This window comes from Mangifera indica, unplaced genomic scaffold (genome assembly GCF_011075055.1).
Source record: "Mangifera indica cultivar Alphonso unplaced genomic scaffold, CATAS_Mindica_2.1 Un_0012, whole genome shotgun sequence".
Lineage (NCBI taxonomy): Eukaryota > Viridiplantae > Streptophyta > Magnoliopsida > Sapindales > Anacardiaceae > Mangifera > Mangifera indica.
Window position 1 is genome coordinate 387,661 of NW_025401104.1, and position 14,601 is coordinate 402,261.

General features: G+C 30.1%; 1 long non-coding RNA gene and 1 pseudogene across 1 annotated transcript; both read left to right on the forward strand.

The window, feature by feature from the left end:
• Window positions 1-483: 483 nt before the first annotated feature.
• On the forward strand, window positions 484-2,791 carry LOC123205666. The gene is made up of 3 exons (XR_006499880.1): window positions 484-696; window positions 2,392-2,482; window positions 2,558-2,791. It is a non-coding gene; the product is annotated as an uncharacterized LOC123205666 (long non-coding RNA).
• A 7,769-nt stretch (window positions 2,792-10,560) lies between these two features.
• The window catches only part of LOC123205679, a 30,016-nt pseudogene continuing 25,975 nt past the window's right edge, over window positions 10,561-14,601 (forward strand).

Consider the following 14,601-nt stretch of genomic DNA (forward strand, 5'->3'; position numbering starts at 1 on the left):
TCACAAATTATTCTTAATATGACAATAAAAAAAATCGAACAAATATTAAATTTAAGAACAAAATATTTAGAGATAATTTTAATTTTTTCCTAAAATGATTATTTTAATTTCATCTCCAATAAGTTAAGAGTTATTTTTAACGACATTTTCAATATCGTTTCAAAATCATAATTTTAATTTTATCGTAAAATGATTATTTTAAATCAAATCAAACTCAAATTAAAAGATGTTTATTTCAGTTTAATTTTTGTTTGATAATTCAAATTTAAATCTTGATTCGATTTAATAAGTTTATAATTAAGTTAAATATAAATTTATAATTCAAATTAGTAGTTTGATGCCAACCTTATTTCACCTAAAATAACTGAACTAAAGTAAGTAAAAATTCTAGCATTTTTGTCCTCTTCGTTCCCATTTTTTATTATATTATTTTTTGTTCGCTAATTTTCTCTGAAATCCAAAAAATAGCATCTACAGAAACAAAGCTCCAAAATCAATCACATTTCTTCCTCTTTGAAGGTAAATCCTCTTCTAAATTATCACTACTTCAGTTATTAATTCTAATATCGCGTGAATTTCCTCTGTTATTTCGTTTGTTTATCAGTTTTTCTTTTTGATTGAGAAACGATGTAGCATCGATTCTTTGATGGCAATGGCAAATGCGGCTGATGAAACCACAAAAATATGCCGTCACTGGTAATCATATTTCTTATTCTATATATTATGTGATAATTTGTGGTAGCTTATGAATTTCGAAGTGTTTTTTTGTTTTTTTAGTTTCCTTTTCTTGATCACAGTTATTTATTTGTGATTTATTTGTAGAATTTGTTTTCCATATTTAATTGTGCTAGAGAAAAATTTTCATTTTGATATATGATTCATCTCAATTTTGATATCTATGGAGTGAGTGCTAAAAATCGTACGTCAACTTAGTTAAGCTTGACCTAACTAGTTTATTGGCTTCTTAACTTTTATTTTATTGTCCTTTATCAGACCTTTCATATGGTTAGATTTCGTGTTTTGTGTTCATTCTTGGACAATCATTTATGTTGCATATGACCTTTGCTTTGTATTGTTAACGCAAATTGATGTGTTCATAGTTTTAGGCGAGGTTTAATTGAGTTTATGGTATTAATTAATTTTTTAAAATTTTAGTCAAACCTAATTAACATACTTAAAATGTCTTATGTATATCATGTGTCTGTTATACTTTTATGCTAAAGCTGATTACAAAGCATGGCTGCTATATATGACTCATTTTTTTTGAATTTACAGCATGACTATTATGTCATCTGAGCTAGTGGACAACTTCCAAGTATAAGAAATTGTTGTCGATTAAACTTATAGGTGCAATTTAATATATTCATGTGTATATGCTGACAGTTGACAATTTATTTAATTTGATTGTTTAAAATCTTGTGCAACACTACCTGTTATTTTTTTATAAGCAAGTTCGTATGATCTATGTCATTGTTACTACAGTCATCTTTTTGGTCTCTATGCTTTCATTCTTTCTTTTGAATCCAAGTTAATGTGGCAAATAGGTGGAATTGCTCATATGTGTTGTTTTCTATGGTGGATTTGGGGAAGATAAAAGAGATTGTGAGGTGGAAAATAGTGATTCAACCTATTGGAAATGGAATTTGGTTTGGATAGTTTAGTTGAAAGAATCTTGCTTTCTTACAGAAGAGTTAGGGGTTCTAGTCATTGTCAATGGACATGTATTTTCCATGGAAGCAGCTTGTTTTAATGCTGCATGAGTCAAAATAGTGTGATCTTAATCATATATTCTTACAAGCCATAAGGTTTTCATGATTCTTCTTTCACATTTTTAGAAACTATTAGTAGTAAACATTATCTTCTCTTTGTCCTGTGCCATTACTTTAAACTTATGATGTAATGTTTCAATGGCCTCAAAGTACAAAATGGGTTGTGTCAAGATATGACATTTCTTTGAAAAATACTCTATGGGGAGGTAGAATACAAGACTGTTTGTTCCCTTCTATCCCCTCTTGAACTCCTTTTTTTTTTTTTTAATATGAGTAATACAAGTTTATTCTGTTTTGATGCTTGGGAAAAAATAGGAAAAAAAATAGTCTTGACTATATGTTGCTTTTGAGTTCCACAAAATAATATCTTTGATTAGTAAATTAAAATTGTAAAATAATGTATTCAAGTGTTTTGTCATATTAGGTAGTCAGTATTTGTTGTATGATGCAGAGGGATGATAGGCATTGTTTAATGGTATCAGAGGGTTGTCTGTTCAATTAGGCTGAGAAGTGTCTGCATTAATCTTTGATTATGTGTTGTCCTTATATTGCTTCTGTTTGCATTCTAGAAAAGATATTAATGATTCTTTTTTTTCTTCATATTGTTATGTTTGATTCTTAGGATACTATTTGTACAATCATTCAAAACTCTTGGAATAAACTTTTCATCAAGGCAACTTTTGTGCTATAGATCAGCCAACATTAAAGATTAGGTATGTTTTAAGTCTTTTTTATGTGAATTATGATGACAAATCAACAAATTCAATGACTTGGGCCAATTTATGCAGCTATGTGCTTGGCATGCCGGGGCAGTTTCTTCTTTGACTGTGCACTCATGCAAGGAAGACAGGTTTAGGGTTGTTCAACTCTCTGGTAGCCATGCTGCCCTGTGTACTTGCTGTTGAAGCTTTTCATATGATTTGTAGTAGTACTAACAATTTGATGCTTAGTTATTAGTTAATTTTAGTAATAATAGTTTAATATGATTAATATTTTTTTAATATGATTTCAGTAATAACAGGTTTGGGGTTGAAATGATGTTTTACATGAATGGTTGAATTTTGAGGATTAATATAATTATTAATTTTAATTTATGATTGAAATTCCCGTATCAAATTCACCAAATGATTAAAAACAGAAATTTTTGTTTCTAATTCGCCACATAATTGAGGATGAAAATTTTTGTCTCCAATTCACAATATAATCAATGACATAAAAAATTGTCTTTAATTCATCAAATAATCGAGGACAACAAAATTTGTCTCTAATTTCATTATACAGTCAATGACAAAAAATAAAAAATTGTCCTCAATTTAACATACAATTAAGGATGAAAAATTTTGTTCCCAATTTATTATGCAATTAAGGAAAAAATTATTGTCTTTAATTTGTTGCATAATAAATGACGAAAAAATTTGTCTTAAATTTATTGTACAATTGAGGATGAAAAAATTGTCACTAATTCTCCATATAATTGAGAATAAAAAATTTTGTCTAGTATTTAACACAATATCAAAGACAAAGAATTTTATCCTAAAATGTGTTCTTTTCAGAGCGAAAATTTTTATCTCTAAATGTGTTTTTTTGAACGAAATAGAGTTATTTGGGGTGAAATCTGTCTCATTTATGAACAAAAAATTTCACACCAAAATGTGTATCTTTTTATGATAAAACATCATTTTGTCCATAATACCTAATTATTAGAGAGATTTCTTTTTTCCGTAGATATTACCAATTGCTAATGCACATTTTTTGACGAGTTAATCTTTTGTCTTAAATGATATTTTAGGATGAATTTTTTACTTGTGGAGATAAAATTTTCATCACCTTTTATTAAATTTGTTGTAATGAATTGTCATAATTTTTTTGTCACAAATTTTGATAATATATTTATAGTAACCGTGACAAGAAAAATTATCACAATATAGTTATATTATTGTGATAAACATAAAAATCGGCACAACAAACTTAAAAGGATGGGCTTATTTTGACAATGGTGATGACAAAATAAATTTGTCATTATATACATATTATGACAATAATAATTTATAGTAATTATGACAAATTTTTTGTCACGAAATATTTAAAATATTGTGACGAAAATAAAAGTTCTCACAATGTACTTGAGAGGATGGAATTGTTTTGACGATGGTGGTGATGACATATTTGGTCACAATATACTTATTATAACAATAATAATTTATAGTCATTGTAACAATTGTTTTGTCATGATATATTTAAAATATTGTGACAAAAATAAAAGTCATCATAATAAATTTAGAAAGACAAATTTATTCAGACAATGGTGGTGACAAAACATTTTCTCACTATATACGTACGTATTGTGATGAGAATTAGATTTACTGTGACAAAAGTTACTATCACAAAAAGCAAAATTTATTGTAGCATTAAGTACATAGGCCACTATTGCCCCCATCCTTTCCTCTGATATTGGTCTTACTAAGTGCGAGAATTTTCTGCTTTTTATTTATATTCTCTTGTTTCAGTTTGTATATCACAAGTACCATTTGCTACCTTCGCATAATACACACACAATTCATGTGTTCAATCTTATTTGATGCATAAAAGTAGCCATAAGACTTCGAAGATTGTCTAGAAGTAACCATAGTATTTGATGTATAGTCTCCAGAAATTATTATGCATCTCCACATATTTATCTTGACTTAATAAAGTAATCAAGTGCAACTAATGATCACTCATTGGCAAGTTGTTTATATCCACTTGCCCATGGATGCATGGCGAAAAAAAAAAGCAAACCCAGGTAATTCTAATGACAACATGATAGGTCCCAGTCAAAGCTAAATAGATTTGTTTTTGTTGTTGTAAACAATATTCTCCTCAAGCATCAACTGGAAAAGAGTTTAAATAAAAAAAAAGAAACTACTTTTTTCCTAATTCTCAGATAATATCTCTGAGTGCGTACACGTTTCCAGAGCACGTCATTCTGAGTGCGTACATGTTTCCAGACCACGTCTTGCTTCCAGACCACTTCTTGCACGTCCACTGTACACGTTCCATGCGCTTGCGTTACACGTACACGTTCTATGCGGTTGCGTTCCACGTTCCATGCATTAATCAAGGAATTTGGGATTTTTAATGGGCACTCTCTTGGACCGCCTTGGCTCATCACAACACTTCAAATCAAGTTAAAGTAATTAATCATAGGCCAATTTGTTGAGAACAAAATTAGTATTTCATTTTCCATGGGAAATTTCCAGGATACATGTAAACATCTAGGAATTCATTTATCTGAAGTCTTTATGTTCAATAGCGTGAACAATATGCAAACAGAGAACTGTTCTTTACCCTATTGACAAGTTAATTTAGTGCCTTCCTTTCCACTGATTGTTTTCATATTTACTTATTTTGTGGCGTTAACTTCTACCAATATCATTGAATTTTAAACATACTGATTTGTGTTGTGGTCTCTTTGTAGTATTAAGATATCTTTATTACAAGTCAATGCAAATATGAAAATTTTTCGTAAAGAAAAATTTACACTGATTATATTATAATTAAATGTACCTCTTGTAAATGAAGATCCTCGCACTGGTCACTACACTACAAACGATCTAAGATCCCTAAATCTTAATATTTTTCACTTTGTCTTACTTTACGCTGATTATATTATAATGGTAGATTAAGAAAATAAACCGTAAAACTGGTAAGAAAGTAGGACACCTCAAATAGAAGAAAAAATATTCCATAAAAGACGTTTGATTAATGGAGAATCAATCAAAGCAAACCCAAATTTAACAATACCCAAATGAAAAGCTAATAAAAAGCAATGAACATATCCGTGATGAAAAATTGGGAAGCAATCGAAGGAGATTCAAGGAAGCTGAGAGGAATAATCAAATTGTACTTACGTAAAATTTTGAGATTAGGGCAAGAAATGTCGAGATAAGTCATATAAACTTTTCAAAAAGGAATAATCAAATCACAATATAAAATGGTGGCTTAGTAGTTGCACCAAACACCATCATTTGGTAATCTACAAAACGGCATCGTTTTGTTTAGTCAGAATTAAAAAAATTAAAGTTGTGGCAGATACTCAACAATTCATGTGTCAGTTTAAACTTTGAAATTGGAAAAAATTTTCAAAGTTATTGCACCCCACAGCACTTTCAAAGTCATTTGCCAAAATTACATGGACAGAAAAAACGTTTTACATGAAAATTGGCATCTAAACATTTACAATTTGCTATAAATATAATCAATATACCATATTCTCAAGCATAATCAATAAAAATGGCTGTCAAGTTCCCATTTGTATACTTTCTGGTAACCTTGCTTTTAATTCTCCTCTGCTCTTCAACTATTCTTCCCCATGCAGAAGCAGCAAAAACCAGTGAGTCAATCTTCTATATATATTTCTCTTCAAACTCATATATTTTCTTTAATTAGTTTATTTAATTTAAAACAATGGATTTGTACATTGTGAGTGAGTAAGTTCATTTCTTTATATTAATTTCCGTCAATTAATGTCTCTTTGTATAAAATAAATTCATGAGTATGTTCATAATTATGCAAGATATATGATCAACTGATAGGTTATGATTATTATGATTTAAAATAACAAAGAATTAATTTTCGTAGAAGAGAAGACGGCAGCAGCACATGGCCACATGATTGATGGAATTAATCATTTTACTAAAATCAGTGTTTTTGGAAGTCCCTCGCTACCTGACAAACACGGTGACGTTTCTAATAATCCTACTAATAATCCTATCAATGTCCCATAACAAAGTGATGCATGAGGTGGCGAGTTACTCAATGGATAAGCTTTTGCTATTAAAATAAGTGTTTCCTTAATGTATTTGGTTTTTAAGATTATACTCCAAGTTGGTTTATCATGTATGTTATTTCTGTTGACATACAAATATTATACATAATTTATATAAATGCTCTTTGCATAATGCCTTGATATTATTCTTAATTAATATCGGTCGTCTTCTTTAGTTTATAGCTAATTCATGTAATATCTATAGTTTCACAAGTTCCTCTAATCATAAGAATTGATTTAGAAGAATCAATATTGTTAGATTATGGTTTTTTTTTTTCCTCTATAAAGTATATGAGGTTTATTAGCAAGACTGCCTTTTCTATGGTTAAGTTTTAATGGTTAAATTAAACAGTAGGGACAATATTGTATTCATTTGAAGAGTGGGGGATCCAAATTTAATTCGACTATACAAAATCTTTCAAAGAAAGATGAGACAAAGATATTTTAAAAAACTATCATTCTATATATATTTTTTACTTTAATTCAAAGATATTTAAATTTAATTTAATCATACAAAACCTTTCAAAGAAAGATGAGAGAAGGATTGTCTTTTTACAGTTAATAGCCAATTCAAAGATATTTTAATTAGAGAATATACTCAAGCCTCAGGTACAAAGATGAGATTTTAGGAAAGATGCAAGAAAGTGCCAATATAGGAAGATTTTTGGATATTGGAAACTTTTTAGATCATTCAACATTTTTTGAAGCTCTTTTATTATTCCACCTTGATTGTATTCTTTACTGTTGATGCCTCATCAAACTTCATGGAAAAAATTTCTTAGGTGTCAAATCCCTCTTAAGGGCTCCATCTATAACATTATAATAATAAATGGACTTGTTAAGTATAACTTCTTTGACTATTGACTCAAATTTTTCATCCAATAGCCTAATAGAAATATACACTTGTATATAACAACAATAAGCATCGTAGCGGCTTCCTTGGCAACTTAAACCCCAAATTTGACCATGCCATGAATTTTTATGTTTGAAAATAGTTCTGGTTTAAGCATTTTAGTTTCATGCCTATGTCTATCTAATGGGAACTATTTTACTAATTCAAATATCAAACAAGACCTCTTAAACTATTTATAATTTTTAAATGGGTTTAACAGACCATGAAGTTTTGTTACAATAAAACTATGCGTACATACTTTTGATACACAATTTAGATACACAGATAATGTGTCATCATGTGATTGGATGATTATAAATTAAAGATAAAATAATACTCAATCACATAATAACACATTATCTATGTATTCAAATTATATACAAAAAATATGTACACATAATATTGCTCCTTTTGTTTTCATAATATTTATTAGTTTGATTTTCCACAATATTGTGGGCACATATTTTGCATTATGTGATCATATTCTTATAAGGAATTTGTATATTTTGGATATATTGTTACCTATATCTATTGATATGGCACTATTTTGATCCTAATTTTTTGATATATACTATGCTTGATCATTATCTTTTGATGAATAATTATTATGATCATTATCTTTTGATATGATTAGGCATGTTAATTGGGTCAAGCAAGCTTGAGGCCTAATTGTTCAACCCAAAAGAAAATCCTTTTTGGAGATAATAGAGTTTGGGTCTTGGACTTGCCTGGACAAAAAAAATTATTATTAAGTTCTCGAGCTAGGTTTGAACAAAGATTGTTTAAGCGTAAAGCCTCATAAGACCCCAAAAATATAATGTTAACTTATATTAATGTTGTGCTTAAGTAGCATTTGTTAATTTGTTTCATGTCTAAATTGGAATAAAGTTAAAATAAGTTTAAATATTAAATACAAGGTTACTCAAACAAAGTACTTGAACGTAGAGTCACAATCAAACAAAGTATTGATTAGCTCAAGCTTTACTCAATCACATTTAGACCCAGCTAGAGCTTGAAAGTTCTTGGCCCAAGCTCCAACTTGAGATAAAAACAACCAACTCATACTCAACAGGACAAATTACTCTCAAACTTTATAACTAATATATTTATCAATAACATTTAAAGTCATAGTGTAAGATTTTAGTGGCGTAAAGACAATATTTTCAACTTCTAAGGGTGAATTGATATTTTATTTTAGCCAAGTCACAAGCTTGCAAACTCATTAAGCTACAGAATAACAAGTTCAAGCTCAAACTTAACTCGATAATAATTTATCTAAGTCGCATACAACTCATCTCGTTTATAACCCTATCCAAACCCATATCATTATAAAATTTCTAACCATAATTCTCATAATTTAATTAAAAAACCTTTAATGAAATGTAACATAAAATGCATTAAAATTTTATAAACAAAAAAAAATCAACAAACTTCATTCCCAGTCTTAATAATTGAATTATATATCATATCATATATCGAAAATCTAATTGTTATATTATGTATCGTATATCATATCATATTGTAAAATATTTTTTTAAATAATGATAATAAAATAGTAAAACAATTAATTTATATATCATCATCTTAGAAAATATCAAAAACACCTCTAAAATTTTATAATTTCTCCTGTATACCCTCATTATGTTAGTAGTTTTCTAAAAAAGTGTATCAACCTATTTTGGCGATATATATTTTGTTGTATAATACATTCGTTGTATTGTGCCAATTTCCAATACACATTAGAATATGCATAATTTTTTTTACATGTTTTGTATCTATCAAACAATATATACCGTATATTGTAAGATACAAATAATTATGTATACATTATTAAATTATTTGTATAGATTAACAAAATTACCTTGTATCATTTAATAAAATTTAACCACCTTGTTTGATCTTTGGGATTAAAATAACCTTTTTCCTGATCTTACCAGATGACTAGACCTATAAATTTCTTCAAACTCAAGGGGGAAAATTTACTAAGGCCAAATGACTATTTCCTACCCAAGATAATTTTCACATTTTAAGTTTTAAATAGTGAAAATTTCACCCATCATTTATTTTACTAAAAATGACCATTTTATTTTTTAATTAAAATTACAAAACTTTAGACCACTAAAATTATCAAAACTCTAACTCATTTTAAAATATTATTTTTGTTCAATTTTTTAAAAATATAATTATTATTTTTAAAATTATTGAAAAAATATTAAAATTTTGAAAATTTTGAAAATACTTTTGAATTTTTTGAATTTTTAAAATTCTTAAAATTTGATATAACAACTTTAATATTTTTAAAAATTATAATTGTACTCAAACATAAAAAGGAAAAAAAAAATAGCCATTAGCATTTTCATTCACAAATAGGGTTGAATTCAAATCGAGCCTATTCGAGTTCAAGCTCGAGCTCAGCTTGAATAAGCCGGAAACAAGCTAACCCTATACAAGCTCAAGCGAGTTGGAGCTCAAGCTGCTTGTCAAATTTGTGAATTAAAAATTTTGATACAAAAAAGCGTTGTTTTGATCAACATGTATTAAAATGATGTCATTTTAATAATGAGCAAGTTAAAAGCTCGAGTTCGAAATGAGTCGAGCCAAGTTTGAGTTTAGCTTTCACGAATTCGAGCTCGGCTTAACTTGAATCTAGCCCTATTCTCAAAGATGACATTTGGGAATCTTGAAAATAGAATAGTGGGAGCTTGTCATTTAGCAAATCTTGGAAGGGTTTAGGGAAATGAGCAATACTATGTGTACCCATTTTGGGTACACAAATATATACACACTCATATGTGTCATCATATGATTGGTTATTGTTTTATTTTTAATTCAAAATCATTCAATCACATGATGACACATATAAATGTGTACACATTTGTGTACTCAAAGTGGATACACATAGTTTTATAGTAGAGAAATAGTGTTTTGGCGGCTATTAATCTCTAAAGTTGGTGGCAAAAGTAGTTGAGTTTTACTCTTCAACTTTCTTAGCATGTTCCTAGTTTTCATCGACAAAAATCTCAAACTAAACCAACAAAAATGCTGCAGATTCGCTTCATTTTAACTTCTCAACGAAGCTTAAGACCGTCCAAATGCTTCCCATTTCATTCTACCCGTTGTGTTATTCAGCGGCTGCAGTTGAAGCTGAGAGAACTATCAGAGAAGCCCTAGACACGACTGGTCCAAAGATGAGATCAATTCCATTTACGACTCTCCTGTTCTCGATCTCCTCTTCCATGGAGTTAGTTTCAGTTCTTAATCTCTTGTTTAGAGCTTTAAGTTTTGATAGTTTAGTTTTTTTTTTTTTGAAGTCCGTTATTTATCATCTCCGCATATTGAACCTTGGACCACGAAATTTTATGGATTCAGGGATTGCCGCCAAAGCAGTTTAATTTTTGAATTCTTGAGTTAATTGGAGGTTGTTTCTTATTTTAGGCTCAAGTTCACAGGCACGCTCATAACTTCAGGGAGGTGGAGCAGTGCACTCTCGTCTCTGTCAAGACCGGTAGGTGTAGTGACGATTGTTCGTATTGTCCTCAATCCTCAAGATACGACACTGGAGTAAAAGCACAAAAGCTAATGACCAAGGAAACTGTGATGCAGGCAGCACAGAAAGTAAGAAGTTTGTTTTACTACTTTTTATCACACTAGTAAGTATAATTGATTGATGTTGTTCTATTTTGTATCGAGTGAATCTTTGTGTCCTAGCGGTGTTGCTAAGAGATCTTGAATTAAGGTGTCAGAACGTAATTATGTTCTCCGTCACAGTGGTAATTATTTGCTATCACAGTTACTTGCAGTATATATTAAGAGAGAATACTTTTTTTAACTAATCAACGGAGTTGAGGGAAAGAGCAATCATTCCAGTTCTGCTCCAACATAAACAATCTGTATAAGTCTCAGACAAATTGATCACATGAATGTTTTTCTTAAAAATGACTCTGATTGGCTGGTTATAGTCTCGAGTTAGTTTTTATTTCAATCTATGGACTATTGGTTGATTCATGTTGTATTACGTGTAATACAATGCTATAACCACGGTGTCAATATCTTTATTCAATGCTATAACTATGGTGTCAACATCTTTACTTCTTTTATTAGGCAAAGGAGGCTGGCAGCACACGTTTTTGTATGGGTGCTGCATGGAGAGACACAATAGGGAGGAAGACCAATTTCAACAACATCCTTGAATATGCGAAAGAAATAAGGTGACAAGTCAATATTTAAGAAAAAGTTACTTTGGTAAAAGAAGTTGAGATCTGGTTGTACTTGAACACCTTCTTTAACATAAGTGAGTTCATTATACCATACTGTGGAGACACATTACCGCAAATTTATCAAACAAGTGAGTTATATTCATACCGTATGAGTTCTATTTTCTTCTTATTGACATATCTGTTTGTTTATGTTTATTTTCTTCTCGTCTTGGAACTATTTAGAAAGGACTTCTGATCATAACGTAAAGCCATGTGTTGAGGAAAATTTAACTATGTTAATAATAAAAAAGAACTCAAAAATATTATCTAGCACTTCTAGTCAATTTATAACATATGCTCTCCTGCTGTTTATCCTTTCTGTTTACCAAATGTGTCAATGGAGTGGCACTGCTGATTTATATTTACTGCCTTTTCAATTGACTTTTTTTATGTCAATTTTGTTGATCATGATTTTTTTTTCTTCCCAAATAGAAAGAAAGACTATAATGCACAGGTGTCCGTTTGATTGTTTTGGTGCTGTGAAATTCTGACATTTCAATAATCTGTGTTAGGCTTTTTATCATATTCATGAAATGGATAATCTGTCTTCTGAATCTGCCATGTACCAGGGAAATGGGGGTGGAGGTGTGTTGTACATTAGGCATACTGGAGAAGCAGCATGCTTTAGAACTCAAGAAAGCAGGCCTTACAGCATATAACCATAACCATGATACCTCATAAGGCCTTACAGCATATATCCAAATGTTATCACTACAAGAAGTTATGAAGAACGCTTGAAAACACTTAAACATGTCCGTGAAGCAGGGATTAATGTCTTTTCAGGTGATTTGGAACTAAAGTTTGAATCTGGTATCTTCCTAAATATTTTGTATGCAAAGATGTTTTATCTAGCCATATCATCTGGATTAGATAGGTAGAATATTCAAGTCCACCTGTGAGGGAAAATATGACATGGGACACTATTGTGCGATAAAATTTCTTATATTCCCTTAATTGGGTTTATATCATTTGCTAATTTTTTCTGTCATGATCATGTCATTTCAACAATATAGATGTAATAATTGTAACCAAAAATAATAATCTAGAAAAGAAATTATTTTTTGAGTATTTCAAATGCTCCATCATGATGGGGTTCCAAGCTTTCATTCTAAAGTGACAAAATATGAATCTGTATCATTATATTCTTTTTCTACCATCGTTTTGAATTGATAATGTGTCATTTGGGCTTTTGGCTTATCAATTTAATATCTTTTCTAGGCTCCAATTCATTACCTCTTGTTGAGTTGTATAAAACTATATTAGGATTAAAATCAAGTTATATTAGGGTTAGGATATGTAGAATAGGAAATTAGGATACCGCATTTCCAATTATAGTTTATTGTAACAGTATATATAAATATGTTCTATAGACTATCAATATGCAAAAAATTCAATTCATATATCTTTTCACATGGTATCAGAGCGTTAAGTTAATCAAAAACCCTAACTGTGTACTTTTTGGTAACTGTTTCTAGCTAAGCTTAGATTGCCCTTCTCTTTGTGTTGGATTAAAAATTTGAAACACTGACCTAATTGTCTCTCTTGTTGGCAAAACCCCAAAGACGTGTCACCATTTGCTGTTGCACGCACCTCCACATGCCACTTGATTTTTTCACAGCTTTCTTCACTAATCTCTATCTTTTAGGAGAGTAACACCTCACAGGCAACACTATTGGACTCAAAGGTGGTGTTAGTCGCAATGGTGTCATCCTCTGTCACTACCAGATTTGTAGGATAAGATAACAACAAGCACTAGAGTTGGACTCTAACAATTAAGTCTAGTCTGTCCAGATTGATGGTATCGTTTGCAAATATGTTACTAAACTTCTTTTCCTTCGATGGCCTTTTTGCACAGCTAATTGAATAACCTGACAGTCATCGTTGCATCGCAGAAGGAAAAATTACAGATAGATTAGTTGGTCATGCCAAAGTTCACTGATCCCCTAATGGATTAAAATAGTCTTTATATACTTCTCGTAAATATTTTTTGGGGTAGTATACGTTTGCACATCGGAAACAATCAAGCTGGTTATTAAACCATGTCATAGTAGCAACATGTGTACATGGAATATAGGAAAGCTAAAATTTTGCCTACTCAAATGTCCATTGCACAAGATCAACAATGGATGCATGTTGCCACATATCATGGACTTTGTATTTGTCGAAGTTGGTTGGTTTGACCACTATGTTGGTAGATTTACACATATGTTCAACAATCTTGTCCTCAACCTATGGTGTTAACGGGTGAGTTCTCTCATTTTTTTTTTTTTTTTAAAGAAAACTTTAGTGATGTCATACTTTGACATATCAAATCATTGGTACATACATATTGAATGTTTATTGAGATTTATCTACAAGGTTTCATCTATTTTAAAACAAATGTTGTAGTATGCCCCTAATAAACTTAACAAATATGGTGATAATCAAAGAACAAGCAATTTATGTCAAAGTGTTAAAGAACTTAGCAATATTGGTCATGATGATGTTGTACCATAACCTACCAAAGTAGGCTCGTGCCTATCTTTCATACCTAATATTGGCCAAATAGGTTATCGCATTGGGATTTACCAAGGATATTTTTCTCAAGGTAGCATTGAAATCAAAGAGGCGATATGTCTTAGCAACCCTCTAAAATAATTTTTTAATGTGTTTGGTCCTTTTTTTATTGTGTACTCATGTTACCATATGGTGGATACAAAAACTGTAGACGACATTAAACATTATGTTTGCCATTGACACAATGATTAAATGATGTCAATATAAGATTATGGCCAAGCTTGGGATATCACTGATGCACATATGTATGTACTTCAAGGATGGCATCCATGTCTCAATTCCCTCATTTCCCCTGATACCAAAGATACCAAAGACTAATGG